The sequence below is a fragment of the Lucilia cuprina genome, chromosome 5, assembly GCF_022045245.1.
Source record: "Lucilia cuprina isolate Lc7/37 chromosome 5, ASM2204524v1, whole genome shotgun sequence".
Taxonomy (NCBI): domain Eukaryota; kingdom Metazoa; phylum Arthropoda; class Insecta; order Diptera; family Calliphoridae; genus Lucilia; species Lucilia cuprina.
Window position 1 is genome coordinate 61103437 of NC_060953.1, and position 18097 is coordinate 61121533.

Here is an 18097-nt window from a genome sequence, read left to right on the forward strand (position 1 = left end):
TATGGTTTTATGTAGATCAAAAACTATAAAAATATGAAAAGGTATATCCATATACGGATGCCACTTCGTGATAAAAGTAAAAAAAAATACTCTCGTTTGTCAATTTTGAACTTTTTTATGGGCCTTGAAAGTTTTGAATCCTCAGTTTCATTATATTATACACTATTATATAAAGGGGGGAATATATTGGCTCTACACCCTTTGGTTAAAATCGGTCCATTATTTCGTATAGGCCCCACACGACCGTACCGCCAAAATGGTGGCATTTTTAACATAATATATTATAAATTTTTAAATCGCAAATCGCTCTCTTAGGCAAAGTTGTAGCTCGTGTTCTAAAAAACATATATAAACATATATAAAATCTAAAAAGGAACAAAATCTTCAAAATCAAGTACTCCACTAAATTAGGCGTATACTTAATATTTGTAACATCAGTAATTCATTAACACGTATACGTACAGGCGTCTGAAATTAAATTATTGCAATTTTACAATGTAAAACTTGAAAATTTTTCATACAAAATATACAAATGAGAAATAAGTGAACAAAAGTTCCCTCCCAAATACTCGATATGGATCATCGGCTGTTATTTTGTTGATTTGGAAGCAATAAATATAACTACTGCATCGCTTACTGCTTCCTCAATTCCACCTTTAAATTATTGCCCTACGATTGTTTGCTCGGCATCTATTAAATATTTAAGACCCAGCAAAAAATGGTTCCTCCTTAGATGCAGATTTGTAAGGCAGAGAGCAGAGAGTTGCTACTGCTTACAGTTGTTATGAAAGATCACATGATTGTTGTATGGGATTCTTCGCGTAGAGGATTTGCTTATGGAATTCAAAATGTGCGTTTGTGCTGCAAAATGTTGAATTTGTTCTGATTTCACTGAATTGATATTATTTTTCGACACAAAGCATAATTTACGAATTAGAAATATACGAAAATTAAGTAATTTTAGAGCTGTTGGGAAGCAAATTTGTACAACACAAACATTAATTTCTAAATATAGGCCTTACGAAATCTTTTTTGTAAGGCAATAATTAAAAAATCTTATTGAGGAAGCCTATTTATTGCTTCCAAATCAAGAATATTTTTTACTGGGGAAGATCAAATTTCACAAAAGATAATATTATTTTGACTTTAAGCATTTTAAATCCATTTTTACTTGAATAAACCACATAGATATATACATCAGGGTGTCCCGTAAATCACTTGTCAAGTGATGCTTAGTTATTAATACATAGCAATTAATCAGTACAATAAATCAAATAATATAGTCTGCAATCTTTTCGAAATGGGTCTTTAAAATTCCAAAAGCTTATAATTAAATTTGTTTAATTACAATAAATTAAATAATATAGTCTGTAGTATTTTCGAAATGGGTCTTTAATATTCTATAATTTTAAGCTTATAATTAAATTTATTTTAGAGTAATTCGGGTCCGCAAAACTACTTTAAGTGCCTAATTAAGGACAAATTTCATAACTATCTTAAATTTTTTTACCCGGGACACTCTATTTTACATATTTGCTACCACAAATGAGCAGTGAGCATTTAATATTTGTAAGTGTTAGTGTGACTTTTTAAACCCTGTTAATTATTTGTTTTACATTAATTGTTAAAACAATTATGGTAAAATACATAAATTTAAATGTTATTTAATGAAACTGCATTCACATGGAACGATGTACAAAAAAAAAAAACTTTATTGTTTAAGTAATCGTTCGCTAAAATGTTTGTTGGTTATTTCTGTTATTGTTATTATTGTATAATTTTGTACAAGTCTTTTGTTCATTTTGTATTTATTTAAATGGGATAAAATAAATGCTCAACAATAATTAATTGTCATCGATATGAAATAAAAAACAAGGCAGAAAAAGAAAAAAAATATGTGTATATTTCAGCTCAATTAATACATTTTGACATTCATAAATGATTGCATTTAAATGTAGTTAACCGTTATGAATCGTATATAGTAGTATACATATTTATACAAATATATATGTATATGATGCAAAACATAATATTAGGGTAGTGTTAAATGAGGATCAAAATACTTAGTAGTAAACCTTATTCACAATATGGAATCAGTATAAATCAGGCCTTGGTAAAATATTGGTGAAAACTTTCTTAAGCCTCCCTAATTTATTGGTTATAAACATATGTATGTATTTTTTATATACATGGTATCTTTTACTATTTCGAATACTGCGCTGATTGTCCCTGATTTATTTAATTTTTACAGATTTTTGTTGTTGTTGGTTGCTAAACTTTATATTTGTATTGGTTTAAAAGCTTCAAAAAATAATTATATTTTTAATGAATTTATAATTGACTAAGCAATTTGTTAAAAATTTCTGTGCGATAATTATCGATTTGATTTATTTTAAAATGATGAGTTTATGCAAACAAATGTTGCGGTATGTTGGTTGTTGCACATTTAGTGGTTTCCTGTTAGAACATACATACATACCTACATATGAAAAGTTTTAAATAATAATTATTATAACAATAATAAAAAAATCATTATTGAAATTAACAAAATGCAAACAAATAAAATTTCCTTGTATCCCCATATATATGACCTTATATTTTTTAGCGCTGGCAACAAAATTAATAATAAATGAAACCTCTGGTATTCATAAAGAATAATAAAGTTATTAATAGTTTATAACAAGCATTTCGTATAGAAAAAATAAAATTTAGCAAACCATTGATAACTTTATGAATATCCAAAGAAAAACTTATTCCCAGAAAATTGATAAAACCTTAAAGATTGCAAACTGAAAAAAACTAGAATACCTTTTTCAAGTGGCCATTCATAAAGTGAAGTCTCGCTCGTCCACTTTCATTATTTTAATTGAAATGAAAAATAATGAAGCGTTTTATAGAGAGAGAAAGTAAGTAAGAAAAAAGATTCGTTAAAAATTTATTTCATTTTCTTTTGGTATTTTTTCTTTTAACGTCACATACATACGATTGTCAATATGCAACGGTTTTTTCCTTGCAATATCCGTTTATAAAGAATACTTGTAAAAGAGAATTTATGGAATGTTACTCTTGATGGTAGCCTTTAAAAAGAATGAAAGAAATTAAGCCAACATTCCTATAATGGAGATGAATATGTCACAGTTTTAATTGATAATACAGGACACCCTAAAAAAAAAGTTTGTCCAAGTCAAGTAATTCATTCAATATTTATTTACATGGGATTATTTTTGATTTCATAAAGGATTTGTTTTCTCTATAAATTACTCGATATATTTAGTAGATAATTTTGACTGTTTTTCTGGCTTTTATGAACTACCAAAAATAGTACTTCTTTGACTGATCTACGGATTAACCTATTAATTATAATATTAAACTAGACTATGGACTCAAGACTACTGATTAGTCAACAGAAAAGTCTACTAACAAGTCAGTACACCGTGGGGGTACTGTAATATATTTCGATGCCAAATAGTACTGAAGAAGGACATGTCTGGATCATGCTATTGCCTTGACATAAAACTAAATGTGCAGTTTAGAGTCAGGACTAAAGTACAGCTGTCTAACTACAAACTAGATAGTAGACCATGGGAGTACTGTAGTATATTTCTACTTACAACTTAATGCGCAGTTTAGAGTCAGGACTATAAAACAGCTGTCACTAGGTTGGGTTATAGAGCAACTAATAGTAAGGGCTATAGAAAAAAAATTCTCTCAAATATTAACCAGTCTACAGTTAACTGGGCAATCTGTCGTCTAGGTTGTAGAGTTTATGGTTTGGACTATATAGCAGTTTATATTTATAATTCAATATTGCTGCACTATAGCCTGGACTATAGAGTGGCTTTTAATATGAACTATAGATTATCCTGTAGTCTAGATTATAGATTATTTTATACTCTGACATATAGAGCACATAATAGTCTGGACTATAGAGTACAAATCGGGATTATTGACTAGATTATGGAATTGACTATAGACTATACTTTAGAGCAGTTTTTAGTCTATATTATGAAGCGGTTTATAGCCTGAACTGTAGACAATCCATAATCTCGATTAAAGAGCAGTTGATAGTCTGTACAATTTACCAGTGTACAACCTAGACTATAGCTCGTCCTATATCTACGTATCTACTTCAGAGCAGTCTATAGTCTAAACTATAAATCAGGCTAAAGTCTGGACTATACAGTAGTCTATAGATTGGATTGTATTCTTAAAAAATATGCTAAAATTTATAGATTTATATAAAGTAATTATGTCCATTATACAAGTTACAAATAAAACCACTTATGTGTTATTGTTATCCTTAAAAAAAATTATTAATAGACAGAATGAATATTTTTCATAAATTAGAAAACTATTTTTAATAAAACAATTGGCATAATACCAATTAAAATTTTATATTGAAGTTGCAAAAAGTATTCGCCATTAAAAATCTGTGTACATTTACCATCTCCTACGAACGAAAGGACAAAATTTAAATTAACACTACTTAACGTTAATTGCAATATCCTGCTATCTATATATGCGTGTCGCTATTTTCCAACGATATCGATCAGCAACTTTTCAAACGAGTATTTATGGAATAATTTTCGTAAATTCCTTTCTATTGCAACCAAACGTGGTAACCAATATTTCATTAAACCTAAAAAAAGTAAAACAGAAACTCTTCTCACTATTCACTATGTGTGTAGAAATATTCTTGTATATTTTGGAATGCTCTTTCTCTACACATGTATATCAACCACTAACTTTTGGTTTGTACTCGTACTTATGTGATGTATTGACAGTGAACACTCTAGCCTCGTACATCCGCCAAATAAAAAAAAAAGAAAAAGAAATAATGGCGAATGTGTTTGTGTGTTGAAGTTGGTAAGTATGTTGCTGGCATCATACAAAAATCAATTGAGTAAATCAAGTTAAGCACTGCACCACATCATGCATTGGCACCCATTTGTGTTTATGTATGGGTAAGTGGAAGTTTGTATGAATAAAAGTGCATCATCTCATACATGGATGGTGTGGTTTATAGTTCCCGTAAGCGATGTTATCCTAGAAATGGATTTATATCACATTTTTTCCATGCTGTTGCCATAGTAAGAGTGTGTATAGTAGTTGTTGCACTTGCTGTTTGTTGCATGTTTTATGTATGTTGGTTTGTTTTTTTTTTTTGCATTTTTATTTCTGCTTTTGTTTCATCTTATTTATTACAAGTGTTTTTAAGTTGTTACGTACCAAAGGAGTTGGTTGGAAAAAAATTAAACCTATAACAAAATTCACGTATGCTGAAAAGTGTGTAAACATTTTTAACATCTACCACATATTAAAATAAAAAAAAATTTGGTATAAGGCAAAAAAGGTACAAATTGAAGGGAAAGTAAAATATGTATAAAAATATATATGTTCTACATATATAAAACTAATTTAAACATACCAGAAAACTGAATTGCAAGTGCCCACCACTTAATGTAAATCCCATGATGTTGCGAAATACCACACTCACTCATCAGAAGCAGTAGCAAGCAACATCAGCCAGTATTTGACATAAAATGTATAAGTTAACGTTTAAATTTATGTTCAGTATTTTGAACATATGTTTTCATACTTTTTTGGTTGGCATATCTTTTTATGTGCCTTACACCCTTTTTTACAAATTTGTCTGTAACTCTGACCAGTCTATATATAGAAGCCCCTGAATTATGGGCAATTTTATAAACTATTTGGACTATGGATAAGTTTTTAGTCGAGAGTAAATATTAATGCCTAGATTGTACTTGACGTTCCTGTAGTTTAGTTCATAGATGTGCCCGTAATTTTATTAATTTGTAGTTTAGATTTATCTGGAGTCTAGGCTATAAAGAAGTTTGTAGTGTAGTGTAAAGCCGAGTCAGTCTTTCAGTCGCCTCGCACAAAGTATCACTTTAACATAATTTTATGGAAAATTTATAAGTGTAGAATATGCATGTAGTTGTGTAAAATAGTAAATGAAATATGTATCTTCAGTGCAACAAGCAGTAGACTATATTATTATAAAAAACTACAACTCTCTGACTTTGCACAATAATTTCATCAAACATACGTCCAAACGTCCGTCTATCTGTCTGTCTTTCTGTCTCCCTATTCGCATGCATGTGTTCATACTTTCTACTGTCACACTAACAAACATATTTTTTTTCTTTTACATATTTCGTCTGCCTTGTTTTTTCCTTGCTAGTTTGTCTGTCTTTTTAAATTCGGAGTAAAATCTGTAAAATATAAAACGTAGGGTTTTAAAATAAACGAATTTACTTTGTGCATAAATTACCATATTAAACGTGCTTAACGTTGGCTGATTTTATGCACCCATTTTTTGGTTTGTGTGTTTCTGGAAGGACATTTATTCTTTATAATATTTTTGGATATTTTTTTCTTTTAAACAACTTTTAGTTTCGGGTTTTAATGTGCAGAAGTGCACAATGATTTCTTATAGTTGGATTTAATATTTGCACCTAGGTTAGTTGCACACTTTTATAGATATAATGATACTTATGTACGTCCCCATGTACATTCGTCCTATATACACGTTAAAAATGTTTGTCAAAAATTTTGAAATTTAAAAGAAAGAGTGCTAAAGTTTAATATTTATTTTATGAGTAGTTAAACCTTCTTATACCAAATTATGCAAAAGCTTATTTTAGAAATTGATATTGAAATTGTTTCTTTTTCGCTGAGTGCTTTTTAACGGTAATACATCATTTTATCAACACACCATTTACTATATTTATGACATCATATACATACATATTGATAGTCCAAAATTTTAAATGGCTTCCGAATACATAATGAAGCACTTAGCATTAAGTAAATTTTTCAGAATATTAATTATTCTCTTTATTAGAAGAAAATCATAATGAGGTTTACACTTTATAACACTCATAGTTCATTTGACAGGTGTTAAAATTAAATTGTTTACATTAAATTCAGTTGATTTTAAATGTCATGTTAAATTTACCAATATGATTTTAATTATATATATATTTTTTTGAATTTGTATGATATCAGAAAAATTTAAATGTTCTACTATGAAAGATAATGTTGTCTTTTGTCCAGACTAAACACATACGTGTCTGTAATCCAGAATATAAATATGTCTATAGTATTCTATAATCCAGATATTTTTTGGATGTGTCTATAGTTTAAACTATAGATTTGTCTATAGTTCAGACTGTAGAAGTGTCTAAAGTCCAGACTATTGATATTTCTTTAGTCCAGACTATAGATGTGTCTACAGTCCAGACTATAGATATGTCTATAGTTCAAACTTTAGATGTGTCTATAGTCTAGACTATAGTTATGTCTATAGTCCAGACTATAGATGTGTCTAGAGTTCAGACTTTAGATGTGTCTAGAGTTCAGACTTTAGATGTGTTTATAATCCAGACTATAGCTGTGTCTAACTATAGGTCTGCCTGATTATTTATATTCTCTTTAATAAACATAAACAATGTTAAATACATATAAACAAACATACAGTTGCATAATTTTAAACCTTTCAAAAATTACAACTTTCCTAAGCTTCATTTTAAATTCTTTCATTTTTTTTCTAGTTTTGATTTGTACTTGTCATTCAATATTTTGCGATTAAATTTTTGACACATTCAATAATCATATAAAATGAGAAAAATTTTACCATCATGTGGTGATGACAACAACTTGTTAATTTTAATTTTGAAAATTATGTTGAACTTTTCCTGATAAAAACATGTCAGTTGAAATTTTGTTTATGTACAAGGATTTCACTATAATTTTTTTTCTATATAAGTACGTGTATATATGTGTGCGTGTATTTGTGGTTGTTTGTGTTTGAATCAATCAACATTTTATTTAATTTAAGATTTATATCATTTGTAACAACATTTTAACCGAATTACTGGCAGTTGTCATTATTTTTGGATCAATGTGATTGACTTAGTGTAAACATTGTATACGAAAGTACATACATATGTATTAGTAATAAATGCAAATACATGATTGTATATATGATATATTATTTTGGGATATAATTTTACTTTCAAACATTTTGTTTCCTTTTATTTTCCCCCTTTTTTTGACATTTTCATTACAATTTGCTGTCGAATTTGTATTGTATTAAGGATTTCTTTAGAAAAGGCCTTAAAATATATTTCATGGAAAATTTTTATTTGATTTAAAAATTGCTTTGATATAAATAATAAAAATATTTCTACTTTTGTATACAACATTACTCTCAAGGTTCCAATATGCTTTCAACACAAAAATGTTCTAATCAAGGCCGTTGAAGAGGACCCTCATCATATGTTGTTTTTATTATTTACGACCCATATTTAAATGTTTTACAATTAAATCAACAATTACTTTAATAATGAGTACATATGTAACTAAAGAAAAACATATTTATTTGTCAAATGTTCAATTTTTAACACTAACCACTATCCATTCAAACTGATTTTGCAATTAAATAATATACAACTTTGCTGTAATATTGTTGTTGCTTTTAAAACAAATCTATTTCGAATATTTTAACATTGATTAAAAATGTGCTACAAAATATTTATTTGAATTAAAACAACAAACATATACATTTGTACATACATATGTACATTGAAGTGTCAAACTTACTATTTAGTATCAATATGATTGTATTCGAGAGTATAAAAGCACATATGAACATGTTCATTTATTTATACATATATTGGATTTATACATTGGAAATTACAATTTACTATATTTTAAAGCTAACAAATTGACATGTCACTCAATTAGGAAAATTACACTTATGCCAGTGTTATAAACTTGATGACAACAGCTGACCACATTGACATACAACAAACACCAAAAATATAAGCATATGTGTTGTACATACATATACATATATCGTACATAGTTATATATTTATATATGTGACTGTATATGTTTGTATTTTTGCAAGTAGTTGCACTCATGAGTATTAGGATTGTTTCTCTTTTTTTTACGAAATTTAAATTTTATTTAGTTTTAGATGTTTAGTCTAGATCCTTACTCAAGAGATTTCTATGCAATTTCTTATAGAAAACGTCTTTCTTTTTATAACATAGTATGTACTTAATAGCAAGGAACTTTTCAAGAGAATAGTTTTAACATTTTTCTATAAAATTAAATATAGTGTCTAAACACTTTTCTATATAGAAGTGTATATAAGCAGAAAAAAATTTGTTGTGACAACTGACAACAAGAGATACATATTATCATATTATGATAATATTTATTGTCGTTTGGAGCAGAAATATCACATTATAATAAAATATATTTATAACATTTCATAATATTATTTTCCTATTAATCATAACATATTTTAATCAAATTTAATCATATCATTGTTACACAAGATCATAATATTTTCATAAAAATATTCATATTATGATGTAATGCAATCATATTTTGATTCATTATTCTCTGACTATTGTAACCATATTATGTAATAATAATTAAAAATTAATTCTATGTGGGATTAAAATACGACAACTTTGAATCATATTATATTATGATAAACTTTGAACATAATATAATTATATTAAATCATAATATACTTTAAACTACAATATGACATGTTTTGTGTGTTGTGCGTATATTGGTCCTTTTAAACATTTTTTATCGAACTATAAATATATTACGTGTAGGCATATCAAAACTTATCATTTAATCTTTATTTGTAAGTTAATTTGGTTGTGTTATCATTTTTTGGTTGTTGTAAAAGTAACTATATATATATGTGAACCATACACACTTACTCCTTTAATATTTTCAGTTTAACTTTTCATTTCTTTGACACTCCTAATGCCCATAGTTACTGTCATATATTTGCATACAACAGTGGCCAAAAACATACATATTGTGTACAAAAATGTGGTATACCACATGCTCATCGCTGTCACTTGTTAACATCTCTGTCTTTCGGTATATGTTTATGAGGATTCATGAATATGTATAGTTATGTATGTATGAATGGATGTATGTATGTTTTGTATGCGAACGTGTTTACGTTGGTAGATTTTTCAATATATACACTGTTACATTCATAAATGGGTAGACAATTGTGAGTTTTTGTCCGTTTAAAACAACTCATAGACAAATATTGAAATTATAGTTGCAATAAGAACGGTGTATACTTATGGATGCTTATGTCAGTGCTTTTCATTTTAATCGTTATATGTATCTATTAGAGAATAGATAGTCTTTCACCAAAATATTGTACTTGTAGTGATATTTAGAATGTTTGCTGTACATATGTGATATGAAAAAAAGTGACATGAGTTTTAATAACTCGCGGATTTATGGTAAGTAGCTATAGTTCATTTGAAAATTTAAAGGGGTGTTTAATGTCATTACTAGAACTAGTATCATATTAATATATTTTAGAATCGCGCAGATTTTTTTGTGACAACTGAGTCACCAAAAAAAAAAAAAAAAAAAACTATTTTAATTAAAACTATTTTTAATTTAATTCTTGAACGTATACGTAATATTATGTGTTTGTAGAAGATAAATATTACTTATACGTATCTTTCATCGTTGTTTATTATATAAATTTTCCAAAATTGGAAGTAATTTAAATATAGATTTATTGTCCTCTGAATTAGGAGCAGAAATTTATTTTAATTAAATTACTGATTAAAAAGCATAATAAAGCTTTTGGTAGGAAATAATGTTTCAATTATTAATCTAGACATGATTATATATTTGATTAAAAATCAAGCTTAACTAAATCAATTTTAAATTTATTTAAGTCCTACATGAAGACGATGTAGATATTTGTGACTGTTCGTCCATCTGTATGATGAAGACACTACATTGTTTAGAACAGAATAAAATTTTTTCCAAAAATACTCTCTCATGACTGTTCTTTTGGAGTCTAAAAATAAGGATTTGTTTTGTTATAAACAAAGGAGAATGAAAAACTGATATTCTTATGTTCAAAAGTTAAAAATATTAGAAAATCGTTTTTTTCAATTGAGAAATCTAAAAAATAATACATTAAATTATTAATTCCTAAATTATAATAATTTTAATTTTTACTTTTTAACGAACGTTTTTGCTGGACTTATTTGTTCGATACTATCCTAGGATTGAACTGTTTACACAAAAAAATACTCTACTCCTGTATACGAATAAAATGTGATTTAGTTAATAAAGTATTTAACTTGAATTGTACTTTGCCTCAGATATACTTAAGCCATTTATTGTTTAAAAAAAACTGCAAATATTTAAGTAGAATTTTGATGGGGGCTTTTTATAGGGGCTAGGGTCAAATGAGGCCCTATAATAGAACTTGTATAGAACTTGGTTTTGCAGCTTTTTGTCGAGATACGAGTATATTAAACGTAATTATGAACTTAACAGCCCTATTTGGCCATGAACCATGTACCATGAAAGATCATGTACCAAATATCATTGAATTATCTTCAAAATAGAGGCCTGTAGTTTGATTTCAAAGTTTACATGGACGGACGGACAGACGGTCGGACATAGCTAAATCGACTCAGAAAATGGTTGTTATGCATTACAAAAATCAGCACAAACAAACCCAAAACCCAGCACAAAAAATAACTTCCAAAGTATTGAAAAATAAGTAGAATTTACTCCATGGAAATACTTGTCATAGGAGGGATGTTGTTTCATTCTTTAGAAGTTATTTTTATGTTATTTTTTGGAAGTGAATTGTTTAGTTATAGAATACAAGTAATTTGACTTAAATTATAATAACTTTATTCCATGGAAGTACTTGTCATAGGAGGGATGTCACTTCATTCTTAAGACGTTATTTTTATATTATTTTTTTGATGTTATAGAATACAACTAATTTGACTTAAATTATAATAACTTTAATTAAGTTAGGCTTCTTCGATTTTTCTTCTACAAATTAATTTTAGGCAGAAGTCATTATTAATTGATCCTCACAAAATTTTAACACATTTTCGGATGAAGCCGGTTGATATAATTTAAATCGGCCATTGAACATCATTATTCGCATAAGTACTTCTTTTATGTAAATAATAAAAAATCACACTTTAATTTCATGCGCCAAAATAAGCATTAAAACTATTTCAAAATGCATACAATTTTATGAATATATATAAATAATTTCTTTGTTTAAATCCAATGGTGCAGTAAAAATGTTTCTAATTATTTTATGGCAGCCATTATTTACGCAAAAATATTATTATTTATTAGGGTAGCTGTTTGAAAATAAACATGTAATTAACCATGAAAATAGTACAGCGAGAAAAAAATATTAAGAAATAGAACATTTCAAATGCAAACTAAAGAAATGTTTTTTCTTAATATAATGAATGTAAAAGTAGTATTTAGTTTTTAAAATAAAATTTTATTTTTGTAATTTAAATTTTTATTACTCTCTCATCATATCAGCACCATTCTAATACATATACTGAGCCACAAAATGTATATTAAAAGAAAAAACTCGTTCATCGTTTTATATTATTCGCTTGCTTTCAACATACATTTATTTTATACCGGATGCAATAAAGCGTAGTGAGAACTGTAAATATGCACTGCAGGCAATAAAAAATAATTATGTACAAGCAAAAGTGCCACGCATAAAGGATGTCCGCCCATTTGTTGCAGAAAAAAGGAGGCGAAAAAAACTGCACATTAACACACAGTAGTCATACATACATACATTCACTATCATATGTACATCCTATATGTATGTATTACTATCTATCTAATGTTTGGATAGAACAACAAAGAACAAAGCAATGTTGACTGCAATCGACATTGGTACAAAAATGTTCACATGAAATATGTTTGTTTGCAGAAACTATTTAATCCTACAAAACAAAGATGAAATTTTGCCATTTGATATACAATATAAATAAACGATTACAAACATAACATACGTTTAGAATGGTTGTATATGGAAGAATTTAAATGTTTCTGTGTGTGTGTGTGTAAGGGGAAAAAAGTATAACGTAACAAATAAACATTTCAACAATTCAATTCACTTTTGCAATTACGCACCAAAGTGCGGTTGGTCATGGTAGTAGAAATCGTTTACAAATAAAATGTAATACAAATGCAGTCGCATGTATAAAGAGACAAACATGTACATTCATAAATGAATTAGAAGGGTTCACGTTTGTATAGACAACAGAGAAGATGCTTATTTCTCAAAATTTTTGTCTTGGCGTCAATATTAAATAAACTGGATCAATAGATTAAAATGTATTTTTTAAAGGAATGATTTAATTAAATTGATATCATGTGGCGGTAGTGCATTTAAACTCTTTGTAATCGAGAATGAAGACAGTCGTCACTTTAGTATCCCCTTTGTAAGCGAGAGCGGAGGCAATCTTCTCTGTACTGTCTCCAAGTTATTTAGAGATTAGACTCTTAATAGTTATTTTCGTTATATTGAACATCCGAAAGTAGTTATTTTACCAATCTTTTGGAGAAATGATTGTTACTTTCTACTAATAAGCCACCACCTGGTTGACTCAAAGTTATTCCTTTCGGATCAATCGTCACATTGATGTCCCAAAGTATTCTAAAGAGTAGACATTTGAAATTTTTAACAACTATTTCCATTTATATCTTACCACCTCTTGGCTCCAATTTGCATGTTTTGGTCCATTCATAAAGAATAAATAACGTCACTTTCCTTGAACACGTCCATGTCCTAGTTTTATAGCAAGAAAAGTAGCGCCAGTTAAATAGCTAGTAATGTGACTGACATTCAATAACCTATTTGGAGATTACCATCCTTTGACTACTTTTGACTATCTTTTGACTGTCTCTTTGTATGGTGTAGAGTGACGATTGACTTCCTCGTAGGACAATCCTATGTTAAAATGTTTGGTCACCTGGGTAGTCATGTCGCTAGGGGCCACCACAAGTGGTAGGTTAAGTGGTCAGTTCGGGACTGTCCCGTCTGGGTATGCCCCTAATGTTCTAATGTATGGAATAGTTTACATGTAAAAATTCATAAACATGTGTGAATGTATTTATTTATAGAAGTATTTGTGTAAAGATCTTGTTCATCGTAGTTTTTGTGCAAAATTTATATTTTTCTTTTTGTACTTGCCTAACATACAATCATTCATTCCTCGGAAATTTTATACAGATAAAAATATAAAAAAGTGAAATTAAGATTCTGGTTATATCATTCTTATGGAGTGATATAGCCAAAAGTTATCCAACGTTTACAAAACAAAATATATATCGGAACAACTTTTTTACTTTTTAGTTCCAAACATCTTATGGATATTTCTTATTTGATCCTTTGACATTAAAAAAAATATAACTTATAATTTCAGGTTTTTCTTTGTACAGCTGGAAATTTTCTTAAGACAATTGTGACTGATAACTCTTTGTGCATATGTGTGGATCTCTATATTTATTTTTATGTATTTTCAAACTATATTCTTTGCTGTTTATAAACCATACACACAACAAAATGCAATACATACATATAAATTAAATGTATACAAGGACATTCGCATACATTGATATTTATACATTTATGCAGCCCAGTCAGTTTAAAACAACAACATAAAAAAGCTCAATTGGTGTATGTGTGATCACAGGAATTGAAAAAAATAAAAGAAAACTTTATATGCGAACGATTTGAGTTTGTTGTTTTTTGTTGTTTTACAGTTTGTCCGTAGTTATTCTGTTTGCTTCTTTATAATGTGCCCCGAAAGTGACATTAAAGTGTTATTGTATTGCACTTGCAACACAATAGAGTGCCATTTATTTTATAGAAAAATATTTACTTTTTCAATTTATTCTTTTGTAAGTATGAAGTTTTCTTATTCGTTTGTATGTTGATATATTTTTATTTATTTATTTTTATTTTTTATTTCTTATCCACTATAAGTAAATATAATTGTAAACATGTTTATTTGTGTTTATTTATTTTTGTGTAAGTAAATATGCATATACAATTACATATTTTTTATTTCTAAAATTGAGTTGCAAATGCAATTTCATTTCTCACTTCATTATTAGCCAACCCCCTACGACTTTGCCATTAGTGCTGATACTTTATTGTTAAACTAATAAATTGCGTGATTTTTCACTAAAATTCATTTTCTTATGATTATTATTCTTTTAGTTGTTGTTATGTTACTGTGTACATATGTATGTATATGAAGGATATGACAGTTTAGCTGTCGTTTTTTCATGTTTGCCATTATTCATATTTTGGTGTAAAATTTTTAATGTGTTTTATATGAGCTTTGCATGTGTTTTACTGACACATTTTTTTTATTTTGTAGTAAAAAATGTGTAGGTTTGCAAATATGAAAAATAGGAAAAATAAAAATTTTTATAAATAAATTTTGAATGGGTTAAAATATATTAGTCGGGCTTGTCCAATCTTATGAAACCCTAACTAAACCAGTTATAGGAATAAAATACGATGAATCATTCATAACAACGCATATTTATTGAATTCTTCCCTGCCAATAATATACATATTTAAACAATTGACTTATGAACATTTAATTTTCTGAAAAGGGTTTTTTAAGGATTAAAGTTTACATGAAATGTAAAGGATTGCTTTTAGTCGAAATACGATTATATTTAACGCCATTATGAGCTTAAAAACCGAGTGTCCAGTTGAGTGGGTTCAAGGTGAATAATGGACCAATTTGAATAGGATAAGAGCCAAAATAATGATGGTGACCAAATTTTCTTTGAATTATCTTTAAAATTGCGACATCTTTTTTGACTACAAGGTTTACGTGGATGGATGAAAGACAAACGGACCCAGAGATTGTTGATTGTCTCAGAGAACTATTCTAAGCCGACTTGTATACTCTAAAATGGGTGTAGTACCAACACTTTTATGCGTAACAAACTTCAGCACAAACGTATAACACCCTCTCCTTAATACTGGTATAGGGTATAAAAACAACATGACCAATCCATGTTAACAAGACAAGTAGCACGATTTTTTTTGTTTTGTGTTTCTTTTTTTTTTGATAAATTTATCAATGAATTTTAAACAAATAAATTGCAACAATATTAAGTATTTATCGGTTGGTATTATTAATGATTGTTCTAAAACATTTTTATTAAAGTAAATAATATTTAATATTAATATTTATAATATTTATATGGAAAATGCATTAAATCATTATAAGACAGATAAAGTATTTTGAGAACCAAGACCCGCCCCTTAGGAGGCTATGGGTTCATTATTCAAAACGTCTATAATTTATCTAACGATTATGTAGTAACAGCTGCATTTTCAGAAAAGTTGATTCTGACCGTCTTTCTTTACACATGTTGATATCAATTTTCTTAAGACTACAGATCTGGTTGGTTGCCAAGTCTTCAATAGTCCAATCAGACAAAATCAAAATACAGTCTTAGCTAATCTAGTCTTTTATACAACTTACAAAATTTTAAACACATATTAAACCATATTTGGTTTAAATAATCGACACTCACCTGAAAAAAAAATCACTAATATATAGAGGCCAAATAAAAACATATTGAATTTTAATTTGTAAAATAATTTTACATTCTAATCTATTGCTTAAAATTTTGATTTTTTTTCTGTAGAATATTAATGATTTAAATACTTAATTTAATTTTATTCAATTACTCTTAGAAAATCATTGAATGTAAAATATATATGAACCATGTACGTATGTAATTTAGAATGTGTCTTTGGCTATAATATTTTTTTAAATGTCAGCCTTAAATTAAATTATGTAAGTGTAGCAATACCAAAAAAAGTCAATATTTGTTTATCATTAAGTTTTCTGTGTTCATATACATAGTTATTATGTATTGAATATTTAAGTATTGTAAAGTTTAATTAATTTAGTTTATGTATGTGTGTGTGTTAATTTAATTTAAATGAATAATAAGTAAAAAAAAAATATAACATACAGTTAGGCATAAAAGTTCTTGTTCAGCTAGTGGATAAATTTTGTACAAAACATTTCATACAAAAAAACAAAAAACAAAACAGAAAACAAGTAAGTAGACCATATGACCCTACTTCAGGCAGTATGTTGAAAACTTGGATTGTTTTTTAACTTTTATTCTGCAAGAGGGCTCATTGGGCAGTAGAAGTACATATGGGATTTAATGTAGCATTTAATTGTGTTGTTAGTATTTATAAGTGAATTTTGACCTTCAAGTCATTTTCTGAAGGGGAGTTTGTATGAAGCCAAATTATTGCAAAAAAAAAATCGGTAGTGTCATTTAAAGTTTTATAAAACTAAGTTTTGATAGAGCATTTAAGTAACATAATTATGAGCCCAATGGCCATATTCTAATGGTATTGATCTAGGCGAAATAATGGACCGATTTCAAACATATTCTATCAAATCATCTTGTACAAGGTTTACGTGGATACACAGACAGACGTACGGGCATAGGTAAATCGACTCAGAAAGTGATTCTGAGCCAATTGGTAATCTTTAAGGTGGGTGTAGGACCAATATTTTTGGGCCTTACAAACATCAGCACTAACGCATAAAACAAAGCTATATTGACGTACTTATAGCAGGCTTGGGGATAATTTTTTTTAATTACTTTTACTTGTAAAGTAATTGTAATTGAAGCTTAACTTATTGCAAACACTTGTAATTGCAGTTTGGTCAATTACAATTATTTGTAATAATAATTGTAATTGAAATTTTGTCTGTAACAATTACATGTAATTGTAATTTTGCCAATAAAAATAACATGTAATTGTAATTAAAGTTTTGCCCGTAAAAATTACTTTTATTTGTAATTAAAATACATTGAATTACAATTATTTCCCCCAAATGATTACATGTAATAGGCAATAAATTAATTATAATTAAAAGTAGTTGAAAAAGCTTCAATTACAAGTAATTTTAATTTTTTAAATATTCATTACAAGTAATTGTAAATGGATACACTTCCATTACAATTACTTAAAATTATAATTGACTATGTGATGTATTACAATGATAGCAAAATGAAGACTAAAAAGGAAAATTAAAGCTTTTTGTTTACTTAAGATAAGAAATATTTGAAAATTTTTTTCTTTGACTGTTATAAAATATTTATTGTTTTTATAAACATAACAAACAATACA

General features: G+C 27.6%; 1 protein-coding gene across 8 annotated transcripts in view; it reads right to left on the minus strand.

Moving 5' to 3' along the window:
• Positions 1-18097, minus strand: part of LOC111675086 (bromodomain-containing protein DDB_G0280777) — a 253304-nt gene that overhangs the window by 100898 nt on the left and 134309 nt on the right. The window lies entirely within an intron of this gene.